General features: G+C 38.2%; 2 protein-coding genes across 2 annotated transcripts in view; both read right to left on the bottom strand.

Annotated features, from left to right (window-relative positions):
• Nucleotides 1-9,668, bottom strand: part of LOC138059835 (probable methyltransferase-like protein 15 homolog) — a 56,341-nt gene extending 46,673 nt beyond the window's left edge. Inside the window, exons 1-2 of the mRNA XM_068905471.1 lie at nucleotides 9,464-9,668; nucleotides 137-260 (exon numbers count right to left, since the gene is read on the bottom strand). The gene's annotated coding sequence lies outside the window, so the exon portion shown is untranslated. The remainder of the gene's footprint in view (nucleotides 1-136; nucleotides 261-9,463) is intronic.
• LOC138059834 (probable methyltransferase-like protein 15 homolog) overlaps nucleotides 1-25,547 on the bottom strand; it is a 182,579-nt gene extending 157,032 nt beyond the window's left edge. The window contains exon 1 of the mRNA XM_068905470.1: nucleotides 25,482-25,547. The gene's annotated coding sequence lies outside the window, so the exon portion shown is untranslated. The remainder of the gene's footprint in view (nucleotides 1-25,481) is intronic.
• Between the last annotated feature and the right edge of the window lie 1,748 nt (nucleotides 25,548-27,295).

Below are 27,295 nucleotides of genomic sequence, written 5' to 3' on the forward strand. Positions count from 1 at the left end.
TTTATCTTACTGTTTTTTTCCCTTAAATTTAGTGAGAATGAGTGTCATTTACCAAATGGAGGTCGACGCCCTCCAGAGGTGAGTGTTCAGTACTTCATTGTGCATTATAAATGAGTAAACAAAAGCTACTACTTACCATGAACTGACAAAGCCTACTAATGGAAGAAGGGTAGAGCCCACTTTGTATTCATGCCAGTTCGAACGACAAAAGCAGGTTTTTGCAAGGACCAAAGAACACCACTCATTCCATTGCCTCTATTCTGGTGAAAAAAAGAATGATGGGAACCATGGTTACAGCACTGAAAACAGCAAACGTCAGACATTCAAAGCTCTGATCAGGCTAAAATTTCCTTAAAATAATTGCCTTTATCCAACAACATCCACCATTCCTGCTCCTCTCAGAGCAAGGATGGCGCTGTGGCGAGAGCACTCGTGTCCCACAAAAGTGGCCCGGGTTCAATTCCCCGAGTTGACGTCACAAGTTGTTTGAGTTGCTGTAGTTTGTTCTCTACTCTGCTCTGAAGGGTTTTCTCCGGGTACTACCATTCTCTCTTCTCAAAAGTCAACCAACCATTTGATTTGATTTGCATCAATTTGAGTTGATTTCAATTTACAGTGTCCCCAATTAGTGCCTCTGAGCTAAATACACTTGACACTTATATAAATTTTATTATGATCATCATCATCACCATCAGTAGTCATTAATACACAAGACTCCAGAAAGCTCCCTTACTCATCAGTTTTGTTTTGTCCTTCACAGGAAAATGATCATTTACCACAAGGATTCGTTTTTATGATCATAGTAATAATTATTTTCTGTATGTATAGCCTTGCACATTGACTTCTTTTATATTTTATTCTACTGGTATATTTTTCCTTTAAGACCCAACTGTACAGTCTGCATAGCTTGTTTGATTAAACACAGAACTAAACTTCTATTCTTGATTTAACAAAGACACAAAAATATGAAACAATGTCGAAGGTATACCTGTAAATCATACAGGAAATCACAATTACATAAAGAAGCTGGTAGAGATGCACGACCTTAGGCTTCCAAAGAAGAAAGACATGGACAATGCTGGCTATAAAGTGATGCTGAAGATGAATCCCAGTTTCCTTCTAGCCATCTTTTCCATTACGCAGACCTTTAAGAATCAATATTCCAAAAAATAAGCAATTATCTTAAACACTTTCCGAATATGCAGGATGCAGATCAAATCATTTTTTCCAGTGTTGATCCTTTATTTCTAAACAAATAGGACATACCATTTTTGAAGCTACAGGATGACGAAAGCTACTCTCACTGCATGTTGTATAACTTGATTCATTTTCCAGATGCCAATTTATTTTATTTCACAAGTTCCAACAGTGCCATTCTTGTATAATTATGGGATTGCTAGTAAACGTTGGTTGTTGTTGATACCATCAGCAAGAAAGTTTGAGTAATGCTCAGCCGGTCTCACGAACCCATAACAATATTATATAAAGTTTACCATAGCAAATTCTGCATAGCCACGCCCTTTCATCTGAGCACCCAACCAACGCCTGTGGCAAATATCAGTCGACATAACAGGAGCTTTTACATAACATTGTTTTTTTTGTTTTTTTTACGGGGTCCTGAAGTGTCCAAGTTACTCCCTTTCATATATTATGAATGTGTTGACTTTTACTATTAACAGTTGTAAATTATAGAATGGATTAATATTAATAAGTAATAAAATAAATCAAGAATCTTAATTTATATTTATATTAATTGATATTGGTATTAGCATTTGTATTTAATAATTCATATTATTTATTTCCTTGATGGTGAGCGGGCGGTATCCTGAGAATCCTGCAATCTGATTGGTTCCGGGAGCGAGCAGTATTTCCTATCTCCTGACCACGGTCATGGTAACCAATGACGCTAAGCGCAAAGTGAAGTCGCGAATTGAAAAAACATTGAAATGGCTTCTTCTACATTTCGCCAAGTTTGTTGACTTTTGAAAGCAAAAATTCACACAGTGTAAAAATATTCCTGACCAATTTATTTTATTGTACATTTGTTGACACGTTGATGAGACAATGTGTAAAATAAAAACATGACTTTTCCAGTTTTTCTTAATAGTTTCTCCTACCTTCTAAAAATAGAATTTAGAAATAAATAAAAATGCTATTTACTGGCCTTGCATGGTGGGTCTGTATTGGGAAAAACTGTGCCCTCTGTCTCGAGTACGGCCCTCGGCCTGCGGGCCTCTGACCGTTCTCGAAACCTCGGGCACAGTTTGGGTTTTAAGTCACCTCCAGGCCCGGGTTTCTCAAAGCGCAGTTAGCGCTAACCAGCTTTAAATACCATGGAAACCTATAGGTTTTGATACCTCTTAACCAACGGTTAGCGCTAACCAGGCTTCGAGCAACTGGCCCCAGGTTGATAAAATGGAAGTAATAAATCGCTCCTTGGCTTCCTGCACGAGTACATTTCAAAATTGTTATATGTGTCTGTCCAAATTAGCTCGGCTTAAATACCGAAAGTAAAACACAGTAGGGGCCAGGCAATATCCAAATTTACAGCTTCCAATTCAAATTAGTGCAATAAGAGGTTGTTTGAATTAGGACAATATGCGAGCCAGCAAGCCATGTGAGCCATGACTGCGAGTCATGCGAGCCAACATGGCGAGCCATGCGAGTCAACATGCGAGTCACACAGCTATTGAGAGCTAACCGTTTTAAAATGGGTGCTTAAACTTAATAACTGTTTATCAGCACTTTTGAATTTATCAAAAGTACTACTGTTCGCAAAATGATCCTTGTTGGCTTCAGAAAAACCCAATGTCGGGCCACTTAAAAGCTCTCTCGGTAGAACTTCCAATAGGCATTGTTGCCTTTTGGATAATTTTCAGAATTGTATTTAATGTTTGAGAATACGACAGGCCTTCCAACATCAAAGGACCCCAAATCTTGAGATTTGAAAAATTTACCCCAAAAAATCTTGAGATTTGGGTCTCAAATGGTGAGATTTGCAAAAATGGTTTAAAACAAAGGAATATAAATGCTAACAATGCCTAGTAGTGTTCAACCCGCCATAATTGGTGTCTTTTCAGCATTAGAGGAGTTTTCAAATGACTGTCGAAAGTCATTACGCAATTGTAATTGCTACACTTAATGACTGGTTTAAAAATGTCGCGCCATTGAGATGGAAAACAAAAACCAATCACAACTTGGGACGTGCGATTTTTCCCGTGCTTTGGGCAAGTTACACGGAATTGCTACGAATTTGGATTGGTTTATTGCGCTGTGTGTACCTGCTGTGATTGGCCGAAGTAAATACTTTAGTATTTGTTTTACCAGACTCAATTGAAAACCGCTCTAACTCACAGAGGTTATTTTTTTCGTTTGGAGGAGGCAAATGCCGCGGCGAGCACGCCGAGTGGAAAAAAGAAATTCAGATTTGGTTTTTCAGAGATAATGAATTTTTAACGAACCTCTGGAGCCAGGGTTGTCGTTCCACCATTTTAAACACATGAAACAAAGCCTTCCCAGGTTACTTAGCGCTCTAATTGGACATCAGATTGAGGTTTTTTTGGCTCGGCCCAGAATTCCAATGACAAGAAACTCCGCAAATACTATACTTTTTATTTTAGGCTATATCTGATAGAGATTGTATTTATTGTGAGACCGTGAGGTGACTCCTGAAATCGTGAGTGTCACGACCAAATCGTAAGAGTTGGAAGGTCTGCTACAATCACATAAAATTGCATGACGTCAAGATAGGATCCACAGCTTTAATATCAACAGAAGGAAAACTTCTACCTCTCGAGTCTCCGACTTCATTGAGTCAGTCGCTATCGGGGGGACGAGGTTGAATGCGAAGCACAGATAAGTCAGGAACCATAAGTGGAAGCCATGAAACAAAGAAGCTTTGATGGATCACGTGGGTAACTATCTAATTTCGAAGCGCGGGAAACGTGCGTCACCTGCGGTGAATTGTGCGGCAAACAAATCAAGTCCGGTCATCGCCGTTTGGAGACCACTAATTTACACATAACCAGCTTGAGGATCATATCGCAACCCAGGAAATTCCCTATCAACATCTCGATGTGAACAACTTTGTTAACAAAAACTCGCTCCTTTAACACAGTCATCACCTAAAGTGAGCACCAATTTACACATAATCAGTAGAGGTATCGTACCCTCTAGTATTGCTTCCATAAACGCAACACTCCCAAATCACGTCAAATACGGATCTTAATCATTTATAAAATCCTTTCATGTGGGCACAAGACTTGCGCACCACCTTGCTCAAATTTGCACTCGCTTGAACATCTACCAGGTGCAAGGGTTCATCGATCTGAAAGTAACTTTCAAAGGCAACCACAATTCCGCCCCAAAATTATTTTGGATGAAAAAGCGGTACTTGTAGGATATTTTACGTGAACTTAATACCACGAGATCCTCAGCGCTAGCATTACCCTATTAAATGTCCACAAAGGTAGCAATAGTGTAGTTTACTTGAACAAAATTCGCTTTACAGTGAGTCCGTCTCGAGACCGCGACGTCCACGTTGTGACACATTTTGCATGACCTCGGCTTCGTTTGGGAAACCTACGTGTTAGTTTAAGGCCCGCTCGGTTTGGGTTGGTTTAAGGCACAGGGCCACCCAACGAGAATATAGTGCAAACCACTTAAACCTAGCATTGTTAAACGTATTTTAGTATTTAAACGGCAGATATAGGCATATTTTTATCCCCTAAAAATTTTCATCTGTTCGAATTTTCTAGTTGAAAATCTACTGATCCGAAAATTACAGGGATCAAAACTTACCTTTTCGAAAATTTCAGCCAGAAAAAAGGCTCCCGAAAATTCCTTTTAGGGTCAAAACCCATTAAAAATGGGCAATTATACCATATTTTAGATGTTCGAAAATCCTAGGACAGGCAGGCAAGCAAGCAAGAAATTTTAAAAGAAATGTTCCGAAAATTCTAGATCTCAAATCGTCTTCCGAACAGATATTTTCCGAAAATTGACGTTGGGTGCCCCTGCAAGGCACGCGATACATGTGCTTTTCCCACAACAGTCGACTCGAGGAGTGACAGCTGGTTGTTTTCCTGCAATTCGCTTACCAAGAACAAGGTAATTGAATGGAAAACAATTCACTACTTGAAGCAGTAACCCTGACAATATAGTGGAGTGAGATAACAATAAACTATTACACCACAGGATTAGTGTTTTAGTTTTCGTTATTCGACAGATCACTGAAGTGAATTAGACGTTCCAAAGATGCAGTGCTGAAGGTGTCAGATAAGTTATCAAAAGCAAAATAAAGAGTTCCATCAATTGAAAATCACGTCAAGTGTTTCGCTGACAAACTTTAGAATCGATGTACTTTAATATTCAGAAACCTCGAAAGCACCTCGCAACGTTGAGGTCTCCTGTCGAAAACTGTCGAAGGACCTATGAGTTGGTTCGACTAGATATAAAGAAGTAGTAACATTAGTAAGAAGCGATAACAGAAACGAGTAAAAGCACCAACGCAAGGCTCGAAATAACGGCCGGCCAACAGACAATGTCCGAACTGATTTGGGAGTTGACGGGTCAACCTTTCGTCTTGCCGGTCATGTTGACCGGTCACACTTGATCGTTTTGAAAATGAAATAAATTAAAATTTACATGCTGTTCAGTTGTTTCAGTTGTAGCAAGTCGCTGTGTATTGTCATTTGCAGAACTTTGATCTGAAATCCTGGATGAAATGCAACATGAACCGTTGTTGACGATGAGTCCTTTAAAGTGCTATAAGCTCTAAGCAACAACTTTTTTGGAAATATATAACATCAGTTTTGGTTCATGGACCCCTGTTTTAAGAGTTATTTATTTTATATAATTTGACAGGCCAGAAACGGTACGTGACCAAGCTAAAATGAATTTGGCCGGTCATCATGTCCGGAGACTCTCCGGAAATTATTTCGAGCCCTGCAACGAACAAATGTTTCTTCTGAACAGCGAGAATAAATGCTTCGCTTGACTGTCGACAGAATTTTCCACCCGATGGACGTGATTTGAAAATCTGAAGTGGAAAACCGGAGCGCAAAAACCCTCCCTCCTAAACACGTGACATGGGACGCATCCTTCAACGTGCACTTTGCCGAAGATCGATAGCCTGTTACCGTCTTTTGAAATGACATGAAGTCAAATCCCTAACCTATAAACAAAAAATTCAACCCGTTTCTTCTTCAATTTTCAGGAACAAGTCCGGGAATGGAGAGAGATGTGAGTACTACCTACCAACCTTAAGCTGTTTAACAGTTTATTTTGGATTTTTGTGGCATTGCATGAAAGACCTTGAGAAATTATCGAGACAGCAGAAAAGACCCCGTTATTTTTTTGTGAGGTACTGACTCGACGCACTCGCTAAAGAATACAGGAATTCAAGCAAACAGAAGTGTTTAGGTTCCTGTTTCACAGCTAATAAGTCATAATAAAGTAAAGCCACGAAGCAGCAGTATTAAAAGGGTAAGTTGTACAGGCCGTGTGTTTAACATGCCCTCATTTTAAGTCAAAGGGCGGGGATTCCGGTTATGTATTCGTAACCATTTCAGGCAGCTATATGCTTTTCTGCGATTCTACTTTTGCCAAATGCAAACAGTAGTGTGTTCACATATCACTCTCAAATTAATTGTATTCAACTACTACTGTGCTCGTTTGTTGTCACATAAGCCCAGCCAGTCTTTAATTTTAATTTTAAAAAATGATATGCTGTTTTGAATTTGAAGAGCGATGTTTCGAAAACAAATCCCTTACGTGTATTTGTAGAAAACGAATGTGCTGAACTTAGAGACCTCCTGTTTCAGTGACTTTATATTCTAGTTTATTATTGTCTCTACTTTGTTACTGCTTCCCCTGTTTTCATACCTATCATTAACTCCCTGACGTGTTTGGTATTACTCACGCTATCATCAGTTTACTTTAATCTACAAACTTTTCTCTCTTGTATATATGACAACTGGAGAACGTTAAAATTTAAAATTTACTTACAATGTCTTTAAAAAGTTGGTTCGTGTGTCCTATATTTACTCCCTGCTTGTCAATATGTCTCACACGCCGCCAACTCTTGCTTACTATTAAGTAATGATCCGTGTAAGGTGGATAGCAATTTCCTTTGTTATGCGGCAATGGGGCTTTCCCCACATAGGAATGTTATCATTTTTACACAGAGAATGCATAAACCTACAGGAAGGCAGTTAACGCAATAAAATTCATTTACAGCCCACTTTGAAAGGGTGCTTTTTTGTGTTAAAAGATTTTGACCAATCACAAGAGTTGAAAACAAAAGCCAAGAAACGTTTACAATTTTACATGTTCCCCACATACGATTTCTGTGGAATTCATTTAAACTGAGACCAGATGAAAGATGGAAGATGGTTGGAAAGTAAGGATGAATATAATACTGCTTTATGAAGTTTTGTTAACCGTTTGCTGTTTAAGCCAATCAGAAGTAAGTAAAGACAATAGAAAAGTTATCACCTTTTTGCATACCAATTGAATTCCAACATGTTCGTTGCCGTTGTTGCTATCGTTCTTATCTGGACCGTTTCTTAATTTTATTACTCACAAGCATTTTATAAATGGGTAGCTAGTCATCTCGCCACCAGGAAGACTCGCCACTAGCAAACTCGCCACCAATATACAATCAAAGTCGCCACCAAGACGAGTTATCTCGCCACCATGTGGTTGCTTAATTTTTTAAGTTAAACTTTACTGAGTTTGTCTGCTTTATGTATCTAAAATTAAAGGTAAAGTAAGTTACACGCTGGACTAACTCACGGCCCTTGACGTACGTAGTGGAAGCAATCAGCATTTCATGATACAATCCTGGTTTTTTCTATTGCCAAGGCATGAAAAACGTTCTGAATCCGTTTAATCCACACTGAAAGGAAGGAAGGAATAAACTTCTGGACAAAAGCGCTCAGCCTCGTTGGTCAGACAAATTAGTAGCCAAAAGGCGTCTATCAGGCCAGTAGTCAGTGGCAAACAATGAAATAGGAAACACGTGCACTCTATGACGGAAGAATCAAAGTCTGTATCACCTTGATGGAAGTCGTCGACGATCCGCGGTAAATTTCGATCCTTGTTGAGTTGTTTGAGCTGCTTAAGCTACAAAATATCTCTGTTAACAGAACTGAATCAAAAACGCCATCAAACAATGCGAACTCATTAACGTTGCTTGTGCGGCACGCAGGAAAGGAGGTGAGAGTTTTTCAACTTCAATAGGGTATTGTCTCAAGACTTTTTAAATTATATGCCTCCCTAACAAAGAGCAGTTGACAGCAACAATATCTTCCAATCACATTGCTGCGATTTCGATCCTGACCGTAAAATAGAGAGTTCAGTGCAACCAATGACGAAGATATGGATGCGACCATGGATTTGTTCGACATTCCCGATTCATAGGAGATGGAGAATCAGGAATTAGGTATGGCTATTTTTCAATTTGTTTAATAAGCATACCATAATTAAAGGAGACTCCGCTAAGACTATGGGACCACGCGAGAGCACAAGACATTAGTTAAACAGTCATTGTTAGAACGTGTAGCATGCATGTTAAACTTTTTTTGTCATAAGCTTTTTACAATTCTCGCCACGTTCAATTTGCAGCTGGATCACCTATGCCGAGCCAAGACTTGGTACGTGGACGGCACCTTCAAGCTCTGTCGCCATCCTTTCACCCAACTGTTTTCCATCAATGCGTTTGTCAAAAGCGGTGACCTAGCGAAACAAGTCTCCCTCTTGTTTGTGCTAATGTCCGGCAAGAAAAAACGAGACTACCGTGAGGTGAGTAGCATGAAATGTCCAAATACCAACGCAAGGTTAACCACTTAAAATAGTCACAACATACACAGAACATGCAATCGCACATCAACCAAACATTGGTTAGTTATTTGACGGGCCAGTGTCACGCTATTTCCAGCCAGAGACGAACATCGTACTTATCTTCCAACGGTTCAGAGTCCAGACAACGACGCCTCTTCTCCAACAGCTTGTCCAGTATGCGGCAGATACATGGGTTTTCAGCACCATGTGGTCTCCTTCCTGTTGGTCTACCTTTTTAAATTACTGTAGCGATTTTTAGTTTCTAAAGTTTATTGCCTTACGTCAATTGCAATGTGACATGAAAATTGTTATTTATTTGAAATTAGCTTCGTCGCGTTTTAGCTATTAGATTTTCTATATAACAAATTATTATAGCGACTTCAGTTTTTTAATGTGCTTTGTCTTACATCAGTTGTACTAAATCATTAAGTCGTCTGTAAATATTGTTACTTGTTTGAAATTAGTTTCATCACTTTTTAGCTATTGGGTTTCCTACATAACAAATGATTGTAGCGATTTCAGTTCTTTGAAGTACTTTGCCTTACGTCAGTAGTAAAAAGTCTTTAAAAAGACATTACTTAGTGGAAGCTGTGTTAATTTTTATAAATGGAAGACTCGCCTTGCGTATACATCCGCTCGATCGGTTTATGGTCACCTCGCCACCAGCAAACTCACCACCAAGAGTCATCTCGCCACCACCAAATCGCCACCACAAGACTCGCCACCAAGGCTCATCTCGTATTGCTTTGGTGACTCTAGTCAGAGCTATTATAGCACTCACCGGCACAGCAATAGTGTGGAATGGTGTCTATCGACAAAATATTCAACAGTTTCATTTCGAAGTTATTTGTGCCGCGTGAAGTGCTTGCGGTTGGCAGGTCGCACCTGTAAAAAAAAATTAAGTCACAAACCATTCAACAGTGGGTGGTTTACTTGAGATTTCTCTCACAAATCGCTGAAGAGCGTATGAATGTTGGAATCACTATGAGAGAACGAAGCTTTTATAGTGCGGGGTTTCGAGAAGTTTTGAAAACCGGGAAATGCGCCAACTGATCGATCGAAATACAAATTACGCCTCGCCACCAGGAAGACTCGCCACCACCAAATCGCCACGTGCTAGGATGACAGTTTTCAAAGGCAGCTCAAGACCTCTCTCGAAAAGTTTATTCATATATTATTGACCTTCTGAAGTATGACCAACATAACGCTTTACTGGGTTTCTCACGCTGGAAAATAAGTGTCCTCTCCCAAAACTGACTGAACTTTAAACTTATTTATTATCTTTTTTAGTTAATAATTATAATAGTCAATTGAGACACCTGCTTTGAAATAGAAGGTATCTCAATTGACTATAACCTTAATTAAAACAATAATTATTTTAGTGACATGAATAAATTTTATTCTATTATATCAAATAGTTGTTAGCTTATTTGTTGAGTTAGAATAATGATAGATAGAGGGTTAATTGATGCACACTTACAACCAATATACTTTGAATCACTTACACAAATTCATATAGGTACATGTAATGCAGACGTATAACATAAGTTAGTAACTAGGAGTAATCGCTGATTAGGGAGTGCGTTCGACAAGACAGGCGGTGAAAAATAAATATCTGGAATCTTAAAAGCGACGAGTATTGGACTTCGACAACAATCTTTCGCTCGTCGAGCCGTAATCAAAGTGAGCTGTAGCTCTAATATTGTACCAAGTGTGGTGTTTTGTACAACACTGAAATCAAATGGAAAATTCTCAAGTAACTTATGGGTTTAACAAAGACAGAGAAGGAATTGAACAACTTGGATCTGTGATCTCTGTTGGCTGGCTTATTTATAAGTTATTTGTACTCAATTCTGCACAGTCTTCCGGTAACAATTGGAAAATCACTAAATCTTGTTAGTCAAAAATTATTTGAAGGAAAGCTTGTTGCCCACTTTTTGCTTGATAATTCAAGTAAAGGGTTTGATGCTGAACACTGGTGGGAAATTGATTTAGTTGCGTTTTTGACACGGAGTGTGTTGGCAGCTTGTTTAGGGTAATTTGACACGACTGAGTTTCTTGTCTTCACGCATGTAATGAAATAGGAAGGGGTTTTTGCCTCTAATAGCAAACATGTTGTTTGTTTCAAAACATATTTCGCTGGAAAAGGTGGCCTTTATGAATTCATCATGTTGTAATATGCGAGCTTAACTAGATAGTTTTTATGGCAATAGTAAAGCATTTTCGTGTCAAAATGAGGTTATCGTCTTTCTGTTGTGTGCCTCGTGAGTTTGTGTTTATCGTCTGCCGTTAACTTGATTTAAACTCTCAAAATTACCTCCAGACCTACTTTTCGCGTAGAATAAACTTTTAGAATGATATTCTTGTCTTCTGTACTCAACGATTCGGAAACATTTTGTGAAAAAATATTTATAACGGGTCACACGCGCAACTTGATCGCCCGATTATGCATAACATCCACTTGGCCTTTTAAAAAAATCCCATCGAAATTGAAAAAAATCCCATCCCATTGAAAAAAACTCGTAAAATATTCGCGGACCGGTCGATTTCTCTGAAATTTGAAAGGATAATTGCTAACGAATAGAGAAAGATTTCTCACGATAACTAAAAGTTCCTGTGTTAAGCATGAGAATAATGCGACTAAATTTGTTGCGTGTGTTGCTACTTTTGTTTGATTGATGTGCAAATTTTGACAGAGAATATTAAATTTATGAAAAAATATCTACGGATAGTTCGTTAAAAAATCTTTATTTTAGAGGTTATTTAACAAAAAAAGATGCAACGCTTGACGCGAAATAATATTTTCGTTAATATTTGAAAAAAGAAAAATTTCGCGGGAATCGGGACGCGGTGAAAATGAGTTAACAAATTTGCATACGTGTTTTGAAATGTGATACGCGACGAGACAGGAATTTTTCTCTCTGACAAATGATGCTAGTGCGAAGATTGTTTACAGGAAACTCACGCTTTTTGCGACTTTTGAGTGTCATGAAATTACATCATTTGCGTGACAATATATCCATTTACTCTAATACAAAAACATTAAGATAGTAACGAACTTCATAATTATTTAACCATTTCTTCTGCTTTTGTGCTTGTCAGCATTGTAAGCATTGCGATTTGCGATAATTCGCAAGTCTGTTTTTGTATCTCATAGATGTTCAGATTTTAAATTACATGGCCGCTCAACCTCGCGATTGTGTAAATAGTTCACCCTGAAGTCAAATTAGACACGTTTCTCAGGAACCCGACAGAGAAGGCTTCCTGACCCGACAGATGAAATGTAAATATTCTGTTAAATATTGCAACAAATTAAAAAACCAAAGACGTTGTTTTGCTCTGAAAACGACGAACGATTAACATTCTTTCCCGTAGTTCATTCAGTTGACACAAGGTGATCACGTGCACCTTTATGATTGCCTAGCATGTGATTAACTTTTTCCTTTTGACAAAACATCATAAAAGTCACAGACTGCAGAAATATTCGTGTTTTTACGATCGATTGTCATTAATCTTGAGAATTCGATTCAGAGCTATATATAAAAACTATGTTATTTTTTCCTTCATCTGTCTTTTGGCTTGTCTTTTTCTGTTAACTCCTGGCTTTTACGGTATTTTTTTGGTGCAAACATAAAGCCAAGCAATGTTTTGACCTGGCATCAGATTAGGCTAACAATATGAGGAGTTATGAAACTGAAACAACACCTTCAGTCCTTTCATAGTGTGTGCAATAAACGTTTGCTTAGTGCAACTGCAAGACATGCTGGAAAACGTCCGTCAGAGCAATTTGCAGTTGCAGTTTTTTGTAGACTATTTATTTAAAGAAGAAACGAGTGAATTTTTCTCAAGAGCGTGTTTCGTTACCTTTAAACTGGATTTATTACCAAAGCTTAAAAAACTAAAAGACCTCAAAATGGGACAGGATATTACAAAACAATTTAAGGTGTGAACGTGTGAGCCAAAGGGCCTCTGCTGGCGCGACATGTGGGTGACCCTCAAATGGTCTTAATGCCCCCCACTTAAAAAAAATTAACTGGAACCCTGCAGTTCAATACCACCCAATTCAGTACCTTCTGTTTTTGTGTGTACCACAGGCAACCCACTGTACGCTTTATGAAGCGTCTAGTTGATAATTAGACCAAGTGCCTTTTGTTCTCACGAAAGGTATTAGTACTGGGTTGCCAAACCCAGTCGGAATCTGCGTTTCATTTGTCCGTGTTATTATTATTTTTTTCTTTCTTTCTTTTCCGTGTCGGAAAAAGTTTTCCCTATCCCTCCCCTGCTAAGTAGTGTCTTTGTGCGTAGAGTCTTCTGGAGGTCTGTTTGGTCGGTTTCACGGGGTAGTAGAAATGGGTAGATTTTGTCCGGTGGACACAGAATATTTATCTTCACCTGCAATGGCGTCGAAAGTCATTGTCACGCGAATGGCGTTTTAATGGATCTTTAAACAAAATATACCCTTATGGAGCACAATAATGGAAAGTCAATTGGATAAACAAGACAGGCAGTGAAAAATATATACTCTGGAATCTTCTAAGCTACGAGTAATGGTCTTCGACAACAATTGCATCTTTCGCCGTCGGATGTTATCACAAAGCGAGCTTTTTTTCCAATGTTATTTGGCTAACTGTGCTGTTATGTGCAACACTGAAACCAAATGGCAAATTCTGTATGGGTTTAAAAGGAATGGAACGCCTTGAATTATCAGTGTTTACTGAAGTTGTATCTCAGTTGTTTAGCAATTTACATGTATTTTGTACTCAAGTCTGCACAGTCTTCAGGTAAAAAACAAAAAATTGGAGAGCTTGTTGTCTCTTTTGTGCTTCATTATTCACGGTCAAGGTTTTATCGAAAAGTGTTTTAAGATCCTGAAATGCGAGACTGAAATTTATTTAATTGCTGTTGTTTCTTGTTTGCACGCACGCATTTAAGAAGGAAGGGTTTTTTCTCCTCTAATAGCAAATATTTTGTTTGTTTCAATAAATTTTACGCTGGATAAGGTTTTTGCGACATTTTTCGTCCACATGAACGGCCAAAAATAAAGCTTTTTAACGACCTTTAAGCGGAATGTGTTTTTGTAATTTAATATTCTCTGTCAAAAATTTGCATAAGTAAGAAGCTTGAAATAAACATCGCCATACAGCAAAATTTAGTCGCAGATTTACCTCTTCGTCGAGTTCTCGTTAATATTTTAACTGTGGTGTTATGTAGAACACTGAAACCAAACGGCAAATTTTCTGGTAACTTTTTCGAGTTGGATACCAGGGACGGAATCGAACGCCTTTAGTACTCTGTGTTTACAACTTCTTAAAGTGCCCCTGTGATAAAAAAACCACTTCCTTTTTTCTTTCAGATTTTGAAAGTGTGTTTGCTTAACACCTGACTGGCAAAATTTTGAGCTTAGTTTTTTATCCAAAGGCCGTTTACTTTGAGTGTAAGTTTTGGATTTCACGGTCCGCCATTACTCACGTTCAAAACTGACCGATTGGACCTCAGACGGTTGGATCCAGGGAAAAGTGACGTCAGAGGCTCACTAGCTTAAAATTTCAGCGTGTGAACGCAGCTTATTATATATGCAATACGCGAGTTTAAAAGTCTGAAAGCCCAAAACCCCCGTGCTGCATATTAATTCTGCGGCGTACACACGTATTGCATTCTTAAACTAGTGAGCCTTTGACGTCATTTTTCCCTCGATCCAGCTCTCTCAAGAACATAATGTTAGTAATGGCGGACCATTAAATAGGAAAATTACAGTTAAAATAAAGAGGTGTCTTTGAAATCAAGGCTTAAAACGTGGGTCACTTAGTGTTTTGTTAACATAGTTTTGAAATCCAAAGAAAAATATGAATTGATTTTTTGGTCATAGGGGCACTTTAACTTTACAAAATCTCCTGCTTTGCTTTCAAGGGCTGCTATTAACTTTCCCTGGGGAACTGATGAAACAAGGAACCAGTGCTTGCTTCCAGGAGGGTTGCACGGAGCAAGAATGACACCTTGCCCTAAAAGGTCTGTTGAAAAAGAGTTCTTAATTAATTAATAACAGAAACCCTTAAGGGTTGAAACATGTAACGCGCGTTCACAGCTTCCGAATATTCAGTGTGAACTGATTGGTTGAATGTTTCAGTGCTAAGTACCATATTTGGAAACCTCTCGCTCTTGTTGCTCCAAATATGGTACTTAGCAAATTGAATATTCGGAAGCTTGTTTCCCAGCACACAAGGGGCCGTTACATGTTTCAACTCTTATGGGTTTCTGTTAATAATTAATAAAGTAGCTGCTTTCTCAAAAGGCTTCCAAAGGAAACACAACTGCCTCTGAAACATCTGTTCTGGCTGCTTGAGGGATTTCTAGATCGTTAGATAATTATCTTCCTCTACCACATAGCCACTTTTCAGGGAATACAGATCACTTTAGGAGCAATAATGCCTTTGCCAATGGGAGCCCTATTGTTGGTGAGGTTTTGAGGTGCTGCCACGAAAGAAAAAATCCTTTTGATCGCTATGCTATAGCCAAGATGAAGCGACTACCTGGACGGCTCGCCTACTGCACCATTGGTCATTTGCCAAGGGAGATTTCTCGAATAATTCGCTTTTTTCTCTTGTACTGAGGAAGTGTTACAGGAACTAATTCAGCAAGATTAGTCAGATGATGAGGAATAAGGGCATGCGTTGAACTGAAATTTGAGCCGTCTTACTTGAATGTAAACTCCTAGCAAACGGAAAGCTTAAATAAAGGATTTTATAAAGGTCTATAAATTTCGCGTCTTTAATTTTCGCGGCAACTTTTTTTCGCGGGACTTTAATTTCGCGAATTTTTTTGACTTGCGAAAATCGCGAAAATAAGTGATAATAAGATACAATATCATAGCATTACAGGTATTTCTGTTGTTCAATCTTCTAGGGAGAAATGTTTAAATTCCAACAAACAACCATGCTCTGCACTGATTCGCTGACATGCAAAGCCTTGTATGAAAAGCTTCTATCTTTAGAAAAGTTACCAACCCCTATAGTAGAAAAGAAACTTGTAGAAGGTTTAGAAAAAAACGATTTAAACAAGGTTTACCTTTTACCCTTGAATGTACAGTAATAATGGAAACTAAACGGACCATGTTCCAACATAAAATCATCCATTACATGCTACCTAGAAGCAGCTTATTATATGAAATAAAGAAACTGCCCTTTTTTTCCCCTCTGACAATCACACTCTCTCACACCTATTTATTGAATGTACATAAGCTATTAAAATCTCTCTGGGCAAAATTTCAAGACTGGCATTGCTTCCACAGTGGAATCAAAGTCAACCTTTGAAGTTTACATTTCGCTTTTCTCGCCATTGTTTAGCACTTAGCCATGTCATTATTATAGGGAAAATTCAAATACTAACTGTTCGTCAACTCCAACAATAAGAATAAAAACAAGTTTGGTGAATGAATATGTTTAGTTCACGACAAGCTATGTTTCCAAAAATGCAGATCAAAATCAGGAGAACAATAATTTTATATATACAAAAAAATAAAGCTTCTTATTACATGTAAACACTTTGTGTTTTTAAAACTTTATTTAGTAATTACTCGTCTGGTAGTCTTTTTCAGTGTTACATGAGTAAAGTATATCATTTTCATGTAAGTAGTATTGCAGGCAGTATTGATTTAAAAATATTTGTATTGTGTAGTGCAAGTGTTATTGCTAATAAAATTGAAAGAAAGCATCTTGGAGGATCATAAAGGCAAACAACTCTTTTAAGAGGACTTGCATAATATACATGTAAACAATTCAGGTAATTCCCTTGAAAATGACGCACTATCCAGATCTTTGTCAAACTAGGGACCATTTATATTCATCAACCGGACATTAAATAAATGCAAAAACAGATGGGGTCACTGTGCTTGTTTTCGCGCTGCCTGACCTATTCTAAGTGTCTTTTACCAAAGTATGCGAGAAGCATTCGAAACTTGATCAACCGGAAAAATTGTTTTCATTAGCAAAAGCTAATGAATATTACTGAAAACTTGAGCCTACTTGTTTGTCTGGGCTGAAATCCTTCGGTGAAGTAATTTCAAATTGCTCAATCTTGCAAAGAAATGTAAGCAAATTGCACCGCTACATCATTACCTCACACTCAGTGGCTGGCTCCAAAGGCAGCTTCACTTCATTTATATATAAATACTACAACTCCTACTATCCAACTTTTTTTCTCCTTAACATATGTTTTCCATGTACCTATTACAAGTACAGAACACCGTTATATAGGGGGGCCACCATGCTCGATCAGGAGAAAATAGCCATTTCTTGACAGATGAAGCTTGGCGTCACTGAAAATCCGCCATTTTATCAATATGCGAGAGCTAATGCGAGCGCCAATTACGCAAGAAATTATGCAAAGTAGGGTTGCACAATGAAAAACCACGGAAACACCTTAAAAATTGTGTCTTACTTAGCTTTCAGGCTAATTCCACTTACTGACATCTTAATTACTAACATGAACTGGTCACTATCATTGAACAATGCTCAAGAAGATAAAAAAATTACATGACCAGTCATATTTTAAGAAAACAATTATTATTATGGTAACTATTCTGTGAGAGCAAATTTGGTTTGGGTAACTGTACGACTGTCCATACATCCACCTCTCTGTGCTGAAACCTGCGTTGTTTAGGCGGGAAGATCTTTGATATTGGACATCCACGTTATGGTTAATTGACACCCGTCAAAACAAGGTATTGGCTGACCAGTATCATTTTGACCATATTGCAGGCTCCAGTTTAAAGTTGATCAAGGTCAGCTGTTTTTTTTTGTAAGTTGACTGCTGACCAGGTACCGGTTTTTTATAGGATTGAAATAACACGGGAGCTCCACTTTTAGGCTTGGCTAAACCTACATAATTATTAGTGTATTAAAACATTGCCTCCTGGGAAAGAGATGCCAGACGATTTTACATGTCAACTCGGGGTGTCCTAAAGTGCCAGAGGGGTCAATGGGTTAATGAGCACAACACTCCAGAGAATGATGCATTGCATCCACACCTTGCAGATCGAGGTCATCTGCTTTCTTTTTTTTTTCTTAAGTTCACCGTTGACCAGGTACTGGTTTCTAATTGGATCAAAATAACACAGGAGCTCCGCTTTTAGACTTCGCTAAATCTACATAATTATTAGTGTATTAAAACATTGCCTCCTGGGAAAGAGATGCCAGACGATTTTACTTGTCAACTCGGGGTGTCATAAAGTGCCAGAGGGGTCAATGGGTTAATGAGCACAACACTCCAGAGAATGATGCATTGCATCCACACCTTGCAGATCGAGGTCATCTGCTTTCTTTTTTTTTTCTTAAGTTCACCGTTGACCAGGTACTGGTTTCTAATTGGATCAAAATAACACAGGAGCTCCGCTTTTAGGCTTGGCTAAATCTACATAATTATTAGTGTATTAAAACATTGCCTCCTGGGAAAGAGATGCCAGACGATTTTACATGTCAACTCGGGGTGTCCTAAAGTGCCAGAGGGGTCAATGGGTTAATGAGCACAACACTCCAGAGAATGATGCATTGCATCCACACCTTGCAGATCGAGGTCATCTGCTTTCTTTTTTTTTCTTAAGTTCACCGTTGACCAGGTACTGGTTTCTGATTGGATCAAAATAACACAGGAGCTCCGCTTTTAGGCTTGGCTAAATCTACATAATTATTAGTGTATTAAAACATTGCCTCCTGGGAAAGAGATGCCAGACGATTTTACTTGTCAACTCGGGGTGTCCTAAAGTGCCAGAGGGGCAATGGGTTAACGAGCACAACTTTCCAGAGAATGATGCATTGCATCCACACCTTGCAGATAAAAAATAATAATTAATGAACAATCTCCCTGGCACATAATTATCTTGCTAATCGATAAAGTGCTCTGATTCTCCTCGAGTTATTTGTACATTTTTGGCCAATATCATAAATTATGTAAGTTACCAAGTGCAGACATTTATAAGAACAATGGTCATTGTGAGGTTGTCAGTAGACAAGTGTGCATACAGTGTCTTCTGGCATCCGAGTATCACTGTAATTAAAGCCTCTCTTTGACAACAATCAGTGCCAAAAAAACACTCACCTTCAGAATATATGGTATTGTGTGTAATAGTCAGCTCAACAGTACAAGTAGGTGTCCAGGTCATCAAGTTTATTGGCAAAACCAGTACTGTTCAAATCTCATAACTTGCATTTTAACCACACAATTCACTAATGTCTGCAAAAACTATTTAAGAAAAAATCAAATATTAAACACATGTAAAGACACAGCACATGTATAAAATAATAAAGTAGGCACGCAGTTGTGCACACGAGTCTATGTTGCATACGCAGAGGCAAGGAACCTTATACCCTAACTCTTCCATCAGCCACCAAGAAGCAGGGCAAAGTGCCTGGGTAATAAGTTATGTTAAGTAGTCACAACAATACTTAGATTATACAAGAAGTAATCCACATGACCTTTCTTATCTTTGTACAATTTAAAGTAGGTGCACAGTCTGTTTTATACATGTGTCACCCACAATGTTGAAATGCTAAATGAACAAATTAAGAAATCAAAACACCATGTTCAATGTCATATTCATTGTATTAAACTACCCCCGTGTTTCCTTTCTCTTCTCCTCCCCTGAGGTGCAGCAGGCCCCCAATGTAGTATTCACCAGATTAGTGACTAGGGATTTTTCACGAGGAGGCAGCAAATTGTACGCATTTTAACATTTTAAACATGGTGAAATGGACGACAAAGACAACAAGTTAATGCATTATATATAATTATATTTACATAAGTTATTTTAATTTATTTCTAAAACAATTATTAAGAGTGAACACATCAGTCCCTGTGCAATCAAAACTAACAGAAGTGAACTCAGAAATCTTTACGATGAGACTGGTCCTAAAAGAGAAAAAAATATGAAGGGCATTAAAACACCATCTATAACATATCCATTGCATCACACATCTGTCAATGGTACACAAGAAAGGTCACATTAACGGTATTTAACAAGCGACAGCCTTCAAATTATAAAGAAACACTTATCAACAAAGTTTCAGTGAAAATTTTTAACCAAAGCATGTGTACTCACCTCGACAAAAGTGGCAAGAAATCAAAGGAAGACACTTTTCCAGTACATCTTAAAATATTTTCTCGACAAGTAATCTCTGACTCAGTCACAACTTACTCTGACATCATAAATTGTGTCCCACACAATGCCAAGACAGTCAACCAGCCAGCCATCTTTCAGTAACATATGTAGCGATATGTTGCTGAGCAATGTAGACACAAAAATGGTCACTGAGTACTGCGTCATGCTAAGAAGTTATTTATAAGTACTGTACATGTAGCTCTCAAGCCACAGAGGTATAGTACCAAACTATCCCCTCCCCCCTCCTGGACAGGAAGGATGTCCATTGAAAGGTTGCCCTTCCGTCCATGGGTGGGGAGAGAGTGACACAAGGTTCCTTGTCAAAGGAAACATTGGGGTTGCTAACTAAGGTAAACTTTAAACCAATGACCTGAGGATGAAAATTATGGTCAGTAATCGTCACCTTCACCCAGTCATTAATAATTACTAATTTTTATCCATTGCTTAACAAGGTCAGTTTCCTAGATCTTGTTGTTCTGCTGTTTTCTGTTAAAAGTACATCAGACCACAGGGAGGCCTGGTTTGTAAGACCTCAGTTTCTTTCTTAATAATTTAAGGGATTTTCTTCCATGTCATAACCCATTCTTTCCTGAGAGTGAGACTAACAGATTTTACTCTGTGTAAAAGAAACCCTTAATAAAGCCTAGTAGTTACTGGGCAAGGGATTTGTACATGCCATTGTGCCAGGTTAAAAAACAGCTCAGAACACCAGCAAAAGTTCTTGAAGATATTCTGCACTGGCAATTTCAGCCTGACTTTTACCCCATAATCCTTTGTAAGCTGCAGTTTGTCTGACAAATGTCCTCTCTGCAGATTTGTGAACTTCTGATTTATGGCAAGGGGTAAATTAAATTGTATCAAAATTATGACAAACTATTAAATATATGTTTAAATGTACCAAGTTGTTTTTTGTTGCTGAGAAGACAATTCTGTTGTGGAGAGGACATGATATTCTCAAAGTTTAATCTGTTGATGAAATTCAATTCTTTTTTTATGCTTCAAAAAGTCTCACTGCTGTGATAAGTTTTACTATTGCTCATTAAAGCCCTATCAAAGTGGTTTATTCATTCTCTGTTCATAAAATGCTCCTACAAGATGTTTTGCAACTAAGCATGTGTAGTGAGGTGGAACTGTATTCTGAGAAATCCCCATTGCCATGAGCTTCAGGAACTTGACCTGTTTATCACAGATGAAAGCACTTTCAAGTTTTCAGCAATGAGTCCAAATACTAAAAGAAGTATAAATTTAGAAAAGAGTTGAAAAAAGATCCAGAAAAGCTAGAGGTTTACTGAAAAAAGGATAGAGAACAAAAGAAGAAGCAGTATCATAAAAAAATGGCCAAGTTGTTTGTGGAGGAGAGAGAAAAGTTAAAAGAAAAGGATCAGTTAAGGAAGAAAAAGGAGAGAAAACGTAAAAAAAGTGAGAACGCAAAAAAGTCAGGTAGCCAGAATAAGTTTGTTGCCTCTACAAGTCTGTTTATAAGCCCTCAAAGACTTGGTAAGGCAGTACACCGAGTGAAAGAAGTAACTCCTGTTAGGGTGGTGCATTACTAGAGTGATGGAGCAGGATCACAATTCAAGAATCGATACAACCTTTCAAGTTTACTCTACCATGAGGAAGACTTCAATTGCAAAGCCACCTGGAGTTTCTTTGAAACTGCTCGTGGCAAAGGTCCAGTCGATGGAGTAGGAGAAGTTCAAAGGGCAGTGTGGCGGTCGATCCTTCAAAACAACACAGTGGTCACAAATCCAGAAGAACTGCCCAAAAATTGTGCAAGAAGGTCAAAATTGGGAATGGCTATGATTGCGGTGTTTTTGTTTCTCAGTATGCAAGATGCCTGGTTAGCAAAGGATTGATGATAAAGCAGTTTGATATTCCTGATTTCAGGAAAAGCATGATCCTTGAGCTTCATGAGAAGAAGCTGAGCCAATCAAACCCGACGAGTATTATGCCATTGACTACATCAACAATTATTACTTTGGTAGAGTTCTAGAAGCCAAATCAAATGGCTTCATCAAGTTCAAGTTTTTGCACAGTGCCGGTCGTAAGAAACATGATTGGCCCAGAAGAGATGACATTCATGAAGTACATGTTCCTTGTATTTTTTATGGGCCAGTGCATCTGGAGGGAAATAGGCCTTTTGTAATTACAGAGCATCAGGAAGTTGAAAAAGTATTTTTGACAGCTAAAAAGCAAATGTTTTGAAGTTCTTGCCAAGACACAACCAACAGCAGTTCTTGAGTAAATGTTTTCTAAATTTTGTACCTAAAGTTTGGTTGCTGCTTTGTTTACAGTACTTGTGTATTTGACATTTTGGCTGTCAAGGAAACTTGTGTTTGAAAAGTCAGTCTATAGTTTTCAGCTTGTTACCCAAGAGACCATGTTATTATACATAATAGCATTTGTTTACAGTACTTACAAGTGCATTTTGACATTTTGGTTGTCAATGAAACTCTTGTTTAAAAAGCCAGTCTACAGTTCTCAGCTTGTTGCCCAAGAGGCCATGTTACTATACATGCACATTTTGTGTACGGATATTATAAAAGTCTCAAGACATTGAGTGTTGAGTTTGATGGTAGTTGATTTCACTTTTTTAATGAGCAAATCTTGAAATGGCCTATTTTAAAGCCTTCCATCAAGATTGTGAAAATTAAAGACCACTTTAATTTTTTGTTCTTAGCCTTTTCGTGGATATGGAAAAAATTGTCCTCTCCGCAATGTCCTTTCCACAACAGACCCTCTTTGAACATTTTAAAATTTCTACCAATAAAGAGTCATGTGTTTCCTCATTTTAATCCTCATACTTTAACAACATACACTAGGGCAGTAAACAAGATGACTAAGATTCCAGAATGACCAGTCAATTCAGAGGGATTTGAACATAAATATTGTGTGCTGAAAAATGGAAATTTTCTGATGTCCTCTCTACAACAGCATTGTCTTTGTTGCTGTCAATCTCAGATTTTTTTCAGACTGAATCAAAACAGTGTAATGCATCAATTTTATAGTGAACTTCAACATGACATAAAAACAATTTGGTTATAATAAATAACTGCAAAGTTGGAGGCTAAAATGATTCTAAAATGTCGTCTCTGCAACATACAAAATACTGTGGAATGACCCGTATATGTATTTTAATGCATCATTTACATAAACTTATTATCAGCCAAGAATCACGATTGAATATTCAAATTGAATTCATTGCATGATTACCCATCTCTGAAAAATGAGTGCGATATAACAGGTAATCTTTCATTTGAAATTCTACAAACAAAGGGCTTGTTAGTACTTGAGTTTTTAATTAAGGATAATATTTTGCTGAATACCCAAACCAAAAAGCTTGAGAATTGCAGAGATCATCTAATTTTAAACACTTGTTTTAAATTTTGAAATTTAGATGAGCATATCCTGTACATGTAGCTTTCACCATGGAAATTCAAATGTTCAAAATGTTAATGAGACAAACCACAAACAATCACAATGATCAACAGAGATTTTTGCTTTAAAAGAGATGAAATCTAATATTATTTCCAATGGAATTGTTGATCACTTTGCGCCTGCACCCTTGACATTTGAAATAATAATATTGCACTTCCTTAGAGTGACATGAACATTTGATATTTGTTTCCAAGATAATTTTAATTAATTGTAAGATAATCAGTGTTAAATCAGGCAAGCTTCTAAACAAACCACAGATGCAAAGCAATCATCTCAATACATAGAAAAAATGGGAGTTTAATACAACTCTATACTTGTCAACACCCTTTTACCCCTTGAGTAGCACAAAGTTAATTTGTGTTTCAAATGTTTGCCAATGCCTTTAAATGTCAGGTCAAGCTGTAGCAGAAGTATCAAATTATACTGCAAACAAGCAGTTTGTCAAAAAGCACCAGCTTAGGTATCAGCCCAGTCATATGATGCCCAAAAGTGGCAATTTTTGGCAACAACCATTCATATCTGGCCGAGTGTAAAAAGAGGCAATGGCTTTTCTCTGCATTTTGGGGCGACATGCCTATAATAACAGTATACAATTTCAGTGATGCAGCTCTGGGGTCAATGGCTTGAACTTCCGGTAAAAATGCTATGTCATTTATCCCATTTTCGTGTGCCTGGGGACATCAATTTAATCATCTGAAAAGTATGAATATTTTGTTTCTCTATTTTTTTCCTGGTAAGAAAGAAGATTAGGAAATATGAATGGGATTTTTTTGTTTATTTTCCTGTTAGCGTTCATTAAGTACTCTTCAATTATCCCTTAGACCTGATAAAACAATTGATGTGAGTTTTATGAACGATTCCACAAAAAGTGTGTCTCTTGGGAGTCCAAGCAAAGATTCAAAATGTGAGAGGGAAGATACTAGGATACAATAAAAACAAGCTGGGCCTCATTACAATTCTTTATAAAAAGAACTCTATTGAGGAGTGTTTTATAGGATTTTAAGTTCATGCACATGACACTTTATCAATGTTTTGATAGGCTCTCAGGCATATGAATTCTTGAATTTTTCTTTCTGACTGGCTAAAAAAAGTCTCACAAAAGCTTTGTGCCGCATTTAATTCAACTGACTTATACTTAATGACATTTAAAATGCACATTTTAACAACCTCTTGGGAGTTAGACATTTAGATTTCAATCTGCCTGAATCCGGATGGTTTATGGTTCTACTTGTCAGTGGGGGGTACTTTGTGAAAAAATTATATTTCAGTAATTAGAGGGTGGGGACATTCTTTCATCTGAAAAGGACCAATGAGGGAGCGTTGGAAAACCATTTAGCTAAATAACTGGAGTCCCCAGTGGAACTGATTTCAACATACCAAAGGTTGGCAAAAATTACGGTTATTGCTTGATTTTGAATGCTTTAGTGCTTAAAGCGATTACGATTTGTTTGTTACAAATAAGGGTATTCAGCAGTTACTCTAAAAGTTTGTTTTAGGTACATTACTGTCTGGAAGTTATGGCGATTATCTTCAGTGCACGCTTTAGTGCCAAAACGCGAATTATTTTTAAGTAGTTGATTCATTTCAATATGGCATGGTAAAACTCTTTCTAAAGACAAGGGAATGCATGGAAACTCGAATATAAACAGAGATACGGTTCGTAATGACCGAAACAAACAAATCGTAATCGCTTAAACCACAGAAACATTCATTGAAAATTGAACAAAAATTATCCTTTGGTGTAACTATATACCATGGCTTCCGCGGCGTTCTCTGAAGAACGAGTCTGAGCAGCTAACTTCAAAGAAATATGTATGGATATCACAGTTAAAAGCTCCTATTATAAAAGCTCCTATAATAGGAGCTTTTAACAGTGACATCCCTACATATATTTCTTTGAAGTTAGCTAAAAGCAAGCCAAGGACTCCCGAGAAGACATGGCATTACCCAAATCCCTCACTTACATTTGTACGCAACCTCAAAGAAATTCTGCAATGACACCGTGAGCAACCATTGAAAATTCTCAAAAACATTCATTTCATACCCCTACCGTTTCAATTGAAGAATTGAGCTTACTCTGCTTTCATTTTCCTTTCTCTGGCCTTGAGCCGGACGGTACTTGGCACCACGCGTTATAGAGAGCAGCTTATGGTGAAACAAAAATGTTTTCTCATTGGTTTTCGTGAACGACAATGAAAAGAGTCCCTGATTGGTGCATTTATGTTAGTACAGTACAAGGAAGGGTTACGTTTTTGATGGCCGGGTAGCACTTATATTTCAACAGACTTAGAGGCAAATGTGAAGTGCTAGTTTTCTACCCATATGAACCATGTGAGCGTTAGCTCTACTAATGGAAACGGGCCCACACAAGGACAGAGAAAAACTCTGACCAGGGTGGGAATTGAACCCACGACCGTCGGGTTTGATCACCGCTGCTCCACAGACTGAGCTCCATGGTCAGACGGGAGCAGGTCGTGGGAATTTAAGATGTCAATGTCACGGCAATGAATGTGTAGAGGTACAAGAAAGCGTTACGTTTCTTTTCCCACAACCTGCTCTCGCCTGACCTTGTAGCTCAATCGATGGAGCAGCGGTGATCTAACCGGAAGGTCGTGGGTTCAATTCCCAAACTGGTCAGAGTTTTTCTCTGTCCTTGTGTGGGCCCATTTCCATTAGCAGGGCTAACGCTCGCATGGTTCATATGGGTAGAAAACTCAGTAGCACTTCACATAACCCTCTGACGTTTCCAGGGTTTGCCCTTGAGTTAGAGCAAAGTTCAAGTGATTTTACACTTGACATACGAGGGAGATGGGGAAGCTACCATTAGTGGAACCCTGGTGACATGATTCATGAATACACGAACAAATTGGCTGTGTTTAAACTAGAGGACGTCTAAGACGACCAGTCGCACTAAACGTCTGGCTGCAAGTGCGACTATTATAAATACGGGAAGCATTTAACTTCGACGGCTAGAAATCAAATTCATGATTTTCTTCAAAAGAAACTGGGATAAACCGCGTGCCCTTCATTGCTAAGTGCGTCCCAATTGAGTGCATCTCGTCTTTATACTAGACGGCTTAGACGTCTGAGACGACTAAGACGTCTGTTAAGTGCGTCGTTTCGACGCACTTAACTTGAGGCGTTTAATTCGTCTGACGTTTAATGCGTCCACCTTATTTCCTGTCAGTTTATACTAGTCGTCTAAGACGTCTGAGACGACTTAGACGTCCTCTAGTATAAAACGGCCATAAAATAAAGGAAAAAAGGTAGTTAAAAAAGAAATATTTCTTTGAGATTTTCGCGGCTTTCTGTGTTACTTTGCTGTGGTGATGGGGTACGCAAGCTTTACCCTAGCCCTGACTACGAGATCATGCAAATCAATATAGTGTTTAACTTCCTGGAAGATTTCAACAGCACCCTAGAGAAAGACCTTTCTGGCCTAGCCCACAAGAATGAAACCAAGAAACTCCTAACCAACTGCCAGAAATGGATCATCACATAAAACTGCGAAGTCATCAAGAAATTCTACAGTTTGAGACACTGAGATACAAATATCCTTACAAGGAAGGGTTATGTTTTTCAACATAATTAACTATTGTAGGGTAATGTGAAGTGCTTTTTTTACCCATATGAACCATGTGTGCGTCAGCCCTACTAATGGAATTGGGCCCACACAAGGACAGAGAAAAACTCTGGCCTGGGTGGGAATTGAAGCCACGACCTTTGGGTGAGATCACCGCTGCTCTACCGACTGAGCTCCATGATCAGACGGGAGCAGGTCTTGGGAATGAAACTGAGGGATTTATCATTAACGATGAAATGGTGTATGAAATGAATCATATATTGAACTGTGGATAGGAAATA

This window comes from Montipora capricornis, chromosome 8 (assembly GCF_036669925.1).
Source record: "Montipora capricornis isolate CH-2021 chromosome 8, ASM3666992v2, whole genome shotgun sequence".
Lineage (NCBI taxonomy): Eukaryota > Metazoa > Cnidaria > Anthozoa > Scleractinia > Acroporidae > Montipora > Montipora capricornis.